Consider the following 11,565-nt stretch of genomic DNA (forward strand, 5'->3'; position numbering starts at 1 on the left):
TGGACTTGAATGTCTGGACTAAGACTCGAGGCACCCTCAGAAATTCAGAGAGCAGTCTTCTGCAGTTCTTTTTCATAGAATCCGCCTATAATTTCCTCGCCATTTTGATCGGCGATCCTATAAGTAACCGGTCTAGTGTTTAGAATTCGTGCTATTGTAAATATCTCCGAAGTCCAGTTTTGTTTATATTTATTCGCAAACACGTCTTTTTTCGTCGTGATACGAACTCTATCACCGAGGTCGAACTTGCTGTTTTTACGAACTTTGTGTTCGCGCTCAATGTACATTTTTAATAGATCAGCCTCGTTATCTTTGTTGACCTCAACTGGTCTCATTTTAATAGTGTGGTGATAATCGTGTTGGTTATACTCATCTGTGACTTCTTGTAGTATATCGTACCACTTGTGGGATTGTCGGACATGGAATTTCACTTTAAGTTTCTCATTCAGTGTCCTATGATATCTTTCAATTATTGCGGACTTCTCTTCACTCTCTGTATGGTATAGTTTGATATTGTGCCTCCTCAACATGTTGTTGAACGGTTTGTTTTTAAACTCTGTACCTTTGTCGGTATGTAAAAGCTTCGGTGCTTTATGACCATCACTGTTTGCTCTTTTTATAATCTTCTCGAAAGCCGTTGTCAACTCTGCCCCGTCTTTTTTCTTTAAAGGTTCGGACCAAACGAATTTGCTAAATGTATCTATGACATTTAAAATGTACTTGTACCACTTGTTCTCCCTAGCGTACTGCTTCATTATTAGTAAATCTGCAGCCCACAAATCGTCGATACCCTTGGTGACTATTCGGCGTTTAATGAACTTTTTAATAACCGGCCTGTGCAACTCCTTGGCTTCTAGGTAAAGTAATTTGTCATAAAAATCAGTTAGAGCTAGGGCAACGAGCCATACTCGAGCTTCAGAGACTGCAGAGGAACACCAGGCCGGGCTTTTAGCTGATTCGATCAGACATGCCTCCCATAGAGAATCTGAAACCCCCAATGAACGCCACGTTAGGCTTTTAGCTGCAGGCACACCTCACATAGAACCTCAGAGACATCTGATGAACGTAACATTCTAGTACCAGCCAACACAAGTAGAACTGCGTCACATAGAACTGCTGAAACACCTGAAGAGTACCAATAGTTGAATTGCATCACAAAGAGCCGCTTAAATGTCTGATGAACAGCATCAGGCTGGGGTGGTGGCCAACAGTAACAGAATGGCTTTACAAAGAGCTGCACAAGTACAAGAGGAAACCCCTGCTATTATACAGGAAAGACAACGACGGAGATAAGACTTCATGAGTATGATGTGGAACCCATTTAATGGTATAGCTTTTCGATATGATCTGTTCATTGATTATATCAATCACAGTTTTTTTTTGTATAGGCAGAATGAGCCAAACATGTAGATATTGTGATACAGTAAAATGGGAGCTAATAGGGATGTGTTGTTCAAATGGAAAAGTAAGGCTTACTTTACCTGCTGAGCCAATTGAGCCACTAAAGACCCTTGTCGTTGGAGAAACAGCAGAATCCAGGTGTTTTTATACTAAATTTGGAAATATAACTCATGCTTCCAAATGACCTCATTTGGTACTTTTGGCCAAGTTGTATAACATGACTATCCCACAACGTTCACTGTGCATGGGCAAATATAACATAGAATTGGCTTATTACTCCCACAACCCGATGAGCCTCATGGCTTCCTACAAATATTCTTCATTGGTGGTCGACAAGCTGAGGCTATAAGGTGCTGTGACAACATCCTAAAACATAGTACAAAGCCTTCAACGCATTTTTTATGGCAACAATGTTTTAATTGCGTCCTTTAAAACCGCATTAGATCAGTGGCCGTCAGATGGTTTTAAAGCCATTATGCGTGCTGACTGCTGTCCAGCTGGGGAGCATGAGTGATGATTCGACGCTTCGACTGTTGATGAAGTGGCAGTGGTCATTTTTGGCAATAAGTTTCACTCACGAGATATTGTGCTGTGCCAAAGAGATGACACTTTTGGTTAGAGTATCTGAAACTCATTGCTTCTATGATGTTTTGCAATACCTTCCATATTTTAGAGTGATCAGGAAAGCTACCATTTCAACATTCAACAGAGTAATCCCACAACCAAGCATCCTACAACTAAAAAGCGACTGCAATACAGTTTTATGTGTCATAATGGTTTGTCAAAACCACTTCAACCCAATCATTCACTACAGATAACGGTTTAGTCGGTTTATTGTAGACATGTGTGCTAGAATTGAAATACCAACAATGAAACAGTATGCTCTAATGATCTTGGTCAAATAGTGATGGAAAGTGTACAAAGATATATCCCAGATAGATTATGACTGAGATATAGCTATAATGGGTACCCTTTGTACAGAAAGTGATCAACAAATTACGGTGGACATTATTCTCAAATAAATGTATCAGGATGAGGATCTGTGGATATTGACAACTGTTGGATTGTACCATACAACCCAGTTTTGACAAAAATTTTCAACGCCCATATTAACATGGAGTACTGCAGTTCAGTGAAGAGCATAAAATACATATGCAAATATGTAAACAAGGGAAGCGACCAAGCTGTTGAGGGAAGCTGCACCAGAGATGAGGTAACTCTTTACCAATCAGGACGTTACTTGAGTTGTAATGAGGCAGAATGGTGTATCTTTGGGTTTCTAGTTCATGAAATCCCACTGTTACTTATCCGAGTGTTCACTTTGAGAACTTCCAGAGGGTTTACTTCAACGACAACAGCCTACATTACGTTTTACAAAACCCAAGAGATACTAAATTTACTGCATTTTTTGAGCTGTGTACTAATGATGAATTTGCTAGGACCCTTTTTTGCAATGAAGTACCCCACTACTACACCTGGAACGCTTCACGAAAAGAGTTCCAGCGTTGCGGTATTGGCTTTCCAGTGGAGAATCAGCCTGATTTAAAGTATTCAGAAGCGCTAGGACGAGTACCACGGCCGTTAACTTCGAGTGCTACTGTTTACGTATGCTACCGTACTTCAAAGTGTATGTGGTCCTACTTGCTTTGATGACTTGCTTTTGAACTGTTGAAAGCCATACATACAATCCATATAGAGAAGTGTGTGAAGTCCATTCTTTGCTCGATCGTGATGACTGCTGTGAATCCACAATACGTGATGCTGTTCTGACTCGCTCTCCACAATGTATCAACGTGAGTCAACGTGAGCCACATCAACGTGATCCTGGCGAGCACCTGTGGGCTGTCAAACCCCTTACAACTTTGAAAAACCCTTAAAGACGACATGGCTGAAGACATATTGGTGTGTTTTCATTGAGAAGTTCCAGGTACACTCTATAATGAGGTAGTTTACAATGAAGTGTTACTGGCAATTATATGTCTGGTTTCGACGATGTGTGGTAGAGATTTGAGTTCATTTGGCCTTCCCACACCTCAACTAGAGGTCAATGTCAATACAGAAGTTCCAGGTACACTTTATAATGAGGTAGTTTACAATGATGCGTTACTGGCAATTGCATCTCTAGTTTCAACTATGTGTGGTAGAGATTTGAGTTCATTTGGCCTTCCCACACCTCAACAAGAGGTCAATGTCAATACAGAAGTTCTCAAAGAGATGCCATACAATACTACTGACCTACAGAACCATGTTTTAGGAAATTTACCGGAACTTTCACCGGAACAACTTGATGTGTTCTGTTTTGTTGCAAACAGAATTGCTCAGCAAAAAGGAACCATAGTTTTCTTGGATGCACCAGGTGGTACTGGTAAGACTTTTCTAACAAATTTGCTGTTGGCAGGCGTAAGAAGAAAAGACCAAATTGCTCTTGCTGTTGCGTCATCTGGAATTGCGTCAACGCTTCTAGAAGGCGGTCGTACAGCAGCTTTCAAACCACCTCTCAAGTTGAATTCTGGTGATGCTGTTACCTGTAATATAAGGAAAATTCTGATCGTGGGGGAAAGCTCTTAGATGCTGCAAACTTTTGGTATGGGATGAGTGCACCATGTCACACAAACGTGCACTAGAAGTTCTCGATTTGACACTTAAAGCTGCCATAAACCATTAGGACTTAATGGGAGGGTTGGTTGTTTTATTGGCTGTAGATTTCAGGCAAACCCTTCCAGTAATTCCTCGAGGAGCACCTGCAGACGAAATAAGTACCTGCATTAAAAAGTCTGCTTTGTGGAGTTACGTTGAGGAAAATAATTTGATGCAGAACATGAGAGAGATTCTTCAAAACGAACACGATGCTGAATTGTTTTTTTTCCAATTTATTAAACATCGGAAATTGACAGATACCTGTTGATAGCCAACAAAGAATCTCATTTCCTCTAAACTATGCCAACATGGTTGATTCATCGGAGAAACTAATACTTAAAGTTCATTCGTTACCATCAGTTGCTGAGAATCATTTGTCCAGTGAATGGTTGTGTGAAAGAGCTGTACTTGCTCCCAAAAATTACACTGGTAATACAATCAACAGCAAGATAGTTACAGCAATTCCAGGTGGCACATCAGAGTATCTGTCTATTGACACTGTGTTAGAAGAGGATGCAGCCGTTCAAAATCTAGTATAGTTTCTCAACACCTTGGAGTTTCCAGATGTCCCTCCTCACAAAATTGAATTCAAAGTGGGGAACCTGTAATGCTACTGAGTAACTTGGAACCTCCACGACTCTGCAATGGTGTCCGACTTATCGTTACTTCGTTTAAACAAAACGTTATTGAAGCCCAGGCTTGTGCAAAAAGCTATATAGTTTTCATACCAAGAATTCCAATCATTCCAACAGACTTAGCGTTTACATTTAAACGGCTTCAATTTCCAATGAAGATTACCTCTGCCATGATAATAAATAAAGCACAAGACCAAACTCTTTAAGTAGCCGGTTTATATCTAGAAAACTTCTTGATTAGCATTGTATTTGTTATTTTAAGTGTTACAAGACGTTTCTTTTATTTACTTACTGTACATCTAGAAAATCAATATTTTTCTTATGGCCAACTGTACGCGGCATGCTCACGTGTATCGTGCAGCAGAGATTTGTACACATACACACCAGACAACAAAGCTGAAAACATTGTTTATAAAAACGTTCTGTAATAATTGCTGCAAAGTAATCTCAACCCCATTGTAATCTGAAACTGCACAAATTAAAAGCCTTTTGAACCAACCACTCTTTCATTTAACTGTTAGCTACCCCAGAATTTGGTACATTTACCTCCGCACTTAAATTCAATATCGCCCGCAGTGAAGTGGGGGTATTTTAGCTAGCTTCAAAGAGCGAATTTGAAAATTGAAAATCCTAACTATACCAGTATTGATTTATTGTATGGATTCAATTAGTAAGCCCCCAAAACTGTGATCATAATAATTAAAATTTAAGAATGTTAAAAGTGATATAGTTTCTTAACTAGGCTATGCTATTTCTTGTTTTACAAGAGAATAAAAATTGTTTATAGTTCTAGAGTTAAGGAAGCGAAAAATTCAGCAATGTTAATAAGATAGCTGCCGCTCTCAACACTTGCATAGCGGCATGGGAGCTGGTCAACGAGTACAGAAAACCCATTTATCGCTCAGGAAATCAATACACTAACAAGTTGGACTGAGTGGGTGAAAACCATATCCTGGGATTAGTGAAAGGTTTTAGGGACTCCGAAAGTTGGGATATCAATGGTCTGTCATGCTCTATTCGTAAGGGCACAGTTGATGGATAATCATGCCACCGACTAAACTTGTTAACCTCTGCTTGACTAAGGGAATCTTTCCTGACAGCCTAAAGATAGCTAGGACTATCCTCATATTCAAGAAGGCTGATCCCTCTTACACGACAAATTATAGACCTATCTCTATCTTGCCAGTCTTCTCTGAGATGCTGGAGACCAAAAGATAATTGTTGACATATTTTGAAAACAACCAACCATTCCCAAATGATCATCATGGCTTTAGGCACATCCTCTGCTCTCTTGAAACTTATCGGTGCTATTACAGATGCTTTCGAGGATAACGAGTCGGTCCTTTTGAGACTCTGTGACCTGAGCAAGGCCTTCGATGTGGTTTCACATCACATACTGTTGGCCAAGCTAACGAGGCACGGTATTGGAGGCACAGTTTTGAACACCTCAAGTAGCACCTGAGTAGCTACTTGACAGACCGAAAGCAGCTAGTTCTGGTGAACGTAAATGGGTAAACCTTATTGTTTGCTGACGATACCACCCTGTTCAATAGGGAAAGACCATTGAGCGATTGATGTATCTACAACAAATGTTGCATACACACGTATTTGAAAAATATTACGTATATATAGCGATTATTGTTAGATCTACAAAAAAACGCTGCATACACACGGATTTGAAAAATATTACGTATATATAGCGATAATTGTTAGATCTACAAAAAACGCTGCATACACATGGATTTGAAAAATATTACGTATATATAGCGATTATTGTTAGGTCTACAAAAAACGCTGCATACACACAGTTAGATTAGGCTAAGTTAGGTTAGGTTAAGACAGGTTACGATAAGTTAGGTTAAGTTAGGCTAGGCCAAGTTAGGTTAGGAAAATCCGGCAACGCCATATAAGATAGCTGATGTGAAAGTATAACTAGCTAAGAGTGTAAAGATAAGATAGCTGATGTTAAAGTGTAACTAGCTAAGAGTGTAAAAGATAAGTGTGATAGCTGATGTGAAAGTGTAACTAGCTAAAAGTGTAAAGATAAGATAGCTAATGTGGAAGTGTAACTAGCTAAGAGTGTAAAGATAAGTGTAAGGCGTTGCCGGATTTTCCTAACCTAACTTGGCCTAGCCTAACTTAACCTAACTTATCGTAACCTGTCTTAACCTAACCTAACTTAGCCTAATCTAACTGTGTGTATGCAGCGTTTTTTGTAGACCTAACAATAATCGCTATATATACGTAATATTTTTCAAATCCATGTGTATGCAGCGTTTTTTGTAGATCTAACAATTATCGCTATATATACGTAATATTTTTCAAATCCGTGTGTATGCAGCGTTTTTTTGTAGATCTAACAATAATCGCTATATATACGTAATATTTTTCAAATACGTGTGTATGCAACATTTGTTGTAGATACATCAATCGCTCAATGGTCTTTCCCTATTGAACAGGGTGGTATCGTCAGCAAACAATAAGGTTTACCCATTTACGTTCACCAGAACTAGCTGCTTTCGGTCTGTCAAGTAGCTACTCAGGTGCTACTTGAGGTGTTCAAAACTGTGCCTCCAATACCGTGCCTCGTTAGCTTGGCCAACAGTATGTGATGTGAAACCACATCGAAGGCCTTGCTCAGGTCACAGAGTCTCAAAAGGACCGACTCGTTATCCTCGAAAGCATCTGTAATAGCACCGATAAGTTTCAAGAGAGCAGAGGATGTGCCTAAAGCCATGATGATCATTTGGGAATGGTTGGTTGTTTTCAAAATATGTCAACAATTATCTTTTGGTCTCCAGCATCTCAGAGAAGACTGGCAAGATAGAGATAGGTCTATAATTTGTCGTGTAAGAGGGATCAGCCTTCTTGAATATGAGGATAGTCCTAGCTATCTTTAGGCTGTCAGGAAAGATTCCCTTAGTCAAGCAGAGGTTAACAAGTTTAGTCGGTGGCATGATTATCCATCAACTGTGCCCTTACGAATAGAGCATGACAGACCATTGATATCCCAACTTTCGGAGTCCCTAAAACCTTTCACTAATCCCAGGATATGGTTTTCACCCACTCAGTCCAACTTGTTAGTGTATTGATTTCCTGAGCGATAAATGGGTTTTCTGTACTCGTTGACCAGCTCCCATGCCGCTATGCAAGTGTTGAGAGCGGCAGCTATCTTATTAACATTGCTGAATTTTTCGCTTCCTTAACTCTAGAACTATAAACAATTTTTATTCTCTTGTAAAACAAGAAATAGCATAGCCTAGTTAAGAAACTATATCACTTTTAACATTCTTAAATTTTAATTATTATGATCACAGTTTTGGGGGCTTACTAATTGAATCCATACAATAAATCAATACTGGTATAGTTAGGATTTTCAATTTTCAAATTCGCTCTTTGAAGCTAGCTAAAATACCCCCACTTCACTGCGGGCGATATTGAATTTAAGTGCGGAGGTAAATGTACCAAATTCTGGGGTAGCTAACAGTTAAATGAAAGAGTGGTTGGTTCAAAAGGCTTTTAATTTGTGCAGTTTCAGATTACAATGGGGTTGAGATTACTTTGCAGCAATTATTACAGAACGTTTTTATAAACAATGTTTTCAGCTTTGTTGTCTGGTGTGTATGTGTACAAATCTCTGCTGCACGATACACGTGAGCATGCCGCGTACAGTTGGCCATAAGAAAAATATTGATTTTCTAGATGTACAGTAAGTAAATAAAAGAAACGTCTTGTAACACTTAAAATAACAAATACAATGCTAATCAAGAAGTTTTCTAGATATAAACCGGCTACTTAAAGAGTTTGGTCTTGTGCTTTATTTATTATCATGGCAGAGGTAATCTTCATTGGAAATTGAAGCCGTTTAAATGTAAACGCTAAGTCTGTTGGAATGATTGGAATTCTTGGTATGAAAACTATATAGCTTTTTGCACAAGCCTGGGCTTCAATAACGTTTTGTTTAAACGAAGTAACGATAAGTCGGACACCATTGCAGAGTCGTGGAGGTTCCAAGTTACTCAGTAGCATTACAGGTTCCCCACTTTGAATTCAATTTTGTGAGGAGGGACATCTGGAAACTCCAAGGTGTTGAGAAACTATACTAGATTTTGAACGGCTGCATCCTCTTCTAACACAGTGTCAATAGACAGATACTCTGATGTGCCACCTGGAATTGCTGTAACTATCTTGCTGTTGATTGTATTACCAGTGTAATTTTTGGGAGCAAGTACAGCTCTTTCACACAACCATTCACTGGACAAATGATTCTCAGCAACTGATGGTAACTAATGAACTTTAAGTATTAGTTTCTCCGATGAATCAACCATGTTGGCATAGTTTAGAGGAAATGAGATTCTTTGTTGGCTATCAACAGGTATCTGTCAATTTCCGATGTTTAATAAATTGGAAAAAAAACAATTCAGCATCGTGTTCGTTTTGAAGAATCTCTCTCATGTTCTGCATCAAATTATTTTCCTCAACGTAACTCCACAAAGCAGACTTTTTAATGCAGGTACTTATTTCGTCTGCAGGTGCTCCTCGAGGAATTACTGGAAGGGTTTGCCTGAAATCTACAGCCAATAAAACAACCAACCCTCCCATTAAGTCCTAACGGTTTATGGCAGCTTTAAGTGTCAAATCGAGAACTTCTAGTGCACGTTTGTGTGACATGGTGCACTCATCCCATACCAAAAGTTTGCAGCATCTAAGAGCTTTCCCCCACGATCAGAATTTTCCTTATATTACAGGTAACAGCATCACCAGAATTCAACTTGAGAGGTGGTTTGAAAGCTGCTGTACGACCGCCTTCTAGAAGCGTTGACGCAATTCCAGATGACGCAACAGCAAGAGCAATTTGGTCTTTTCTTCTTACGCCTGCCAACAGCAAATTTGTTAGAAAAGTCTTACCAGTACCACCTGGTGCATCCAAGAAAACTATGGTTCCTTTTTGCTGAGCAATTCTGTTTGCAACAAAACAGAACACATCAAGTTGTTCCGGTGAAAGTTCCGGTAAATTTCCTAAAACATGGTTCTGTAGGTCAGTAGTATTGTATGGCATCTCTTTGAGAACTTCTGTATTGACATTGACCTCTTGTTGAGGTGTGGGAAGGCCAAATGAACTCAAATCTCTACCACACATAGTTGAAACTAGAGATGCAATTGCCAGTAACGCATCATTGTAAACTACCTCATTATAAAGTGTACCTGGAACTTCTGTATTGACATTGACCTCTAGTTGAGGTGTGGGAAGGCCAAATGAACTCAAATCTCTACCACACATCGTCGAAACCAGACATATAATTGCCAGTAACACTTCATTGTAAACTACCTCATTATAGAGTGTACCTGGAACTTCTCAATGAAAACACACCAATATGTCTTCAGCCATGTCGTCTTTAAGGGTTTTTCAAAGTTGTAAGGGGTTTGACAGCCCACAGGTGCTCGCCAGGATCACGTTGGTGTGGCTCACGTTGACTCACGTTGATACATTGTGGAGAGCGAGTCAGAACAGCATCACGTATTGTGGATTCACAGCAGTCATCACGATCGAGCAAAGAATGGACTTCACACACTTCTCTATATGGATTGTATGTATGGCTTTCAACAGTTCAAAAGCAAGTCATCAAAGCAAGTAGGACCACATACACTTTGAAGTACGGTAGCATACGTAAACAGTAGCACTCGAAGTTAACGGCCGTGGTACTCGTCCTAGCGCTTCTGAATACTTTAAATCAGGCTGATTCTCCACTGGAAAGCCAATACCGCAACGCTGGAACTCTTTTCGTGAAGCGTTCCAGGTGTAGTAGTGGGGTACTTCATTGCAAAAAAGGGTCCTAGCAAATTCATCATTAGTACACAGCTCAAAAAATGCAGTAAATTTAGTATCTCTTGGGTTTTGTAAAACGTAATGTAGGCTGTTGTCGTTGAAGTAAACCCTCTGGAAGTTCTCAAAGTGAACACTCGGATAAGTAACAGTGGGATTTCATGAACTAGAAACCCAAAGATACACCATTCTGCCTCATTACAACTCAAGTAACGTCCTGATTGGTAAAGAGTTACCTCATCTCTGGTGCAGCTTCCCTCAACAGCTTGGTCGCTTCCCTTGTTTACATATTTGCATATGTATTTTATGCTCTTCACTGAACTGCAGTACTCCATGTTAATATGGGCGTTGAAAATTTTTGTCAAAACTGGGTTGTATGGTACAATCCAACAGTTGTCAATATCCACAGATCCTCATCCTGATACATTTATTTGAGAATAATGTCCACCGTAATTTGTTGATCACTTTCTGTACAAAGGGTACCCATTATAGCTATATCTCAGTCATAATCTATCTGGGATATATCTTTGTACACTTTCCATCACTATTTGACCAAGATCATTAGAGCATACTGTTTCATTGTTGGTATTTCAATTCTAGCACACATGTCTACAATAAACCGACTAAACCGTTATCTGTAGTGAATGATTGGGTTGAAGTGGTTTTGACAAACCATTATGACACATAAAACTGTATTGCAGTCGCTTTTTAGTTGTAGGATGCTTGGTTGTGGGATTACTCTGTTGAATGTTGAAATGGTAGCTTTCCTGATCACTCTAAAACATGGAAGGTATTGCAAAACATCATAGAAGCAATGAGTTTCAGATACTCTAACCAAAAGTGTCATCTCTTTGGCACAGCACAATATCTCGTGAGTGAAACTTATTGCCAACAATGACCACTGCCACTTCATCAACAGTCGAAGCGTCGAATCATCACTCATGCTCCCCAGCTGGACAGCAGTCAGCACGCATAATGGCTTTAAAACCATCTGACGGCCACTGATCTAATGCGGTTTTAAAGGACGCAATTAAAACATTGTTGCCATAAAAAATGCGTTGAAGGCTT

This window comes from Macrosteles quadrilineatus, unplaced genomic scaffold, assembly GCF_028750875.1.
Source record: "Macrosteles quadrilineatus isolate MER2022 unplaced genomic scaffold, UCM_ALF_1.0 Scaffold_3__2_contigs__length_128488019, whole genome shotgun sequence".
Taxonomy (NCBI): domain Eukaryota; kingdom Metazoa; phylum Arthropoda; class Insecta; order Hemiptera; family Cicadellidae; genus Macrosteles; species Macrosteles quadrilineatus.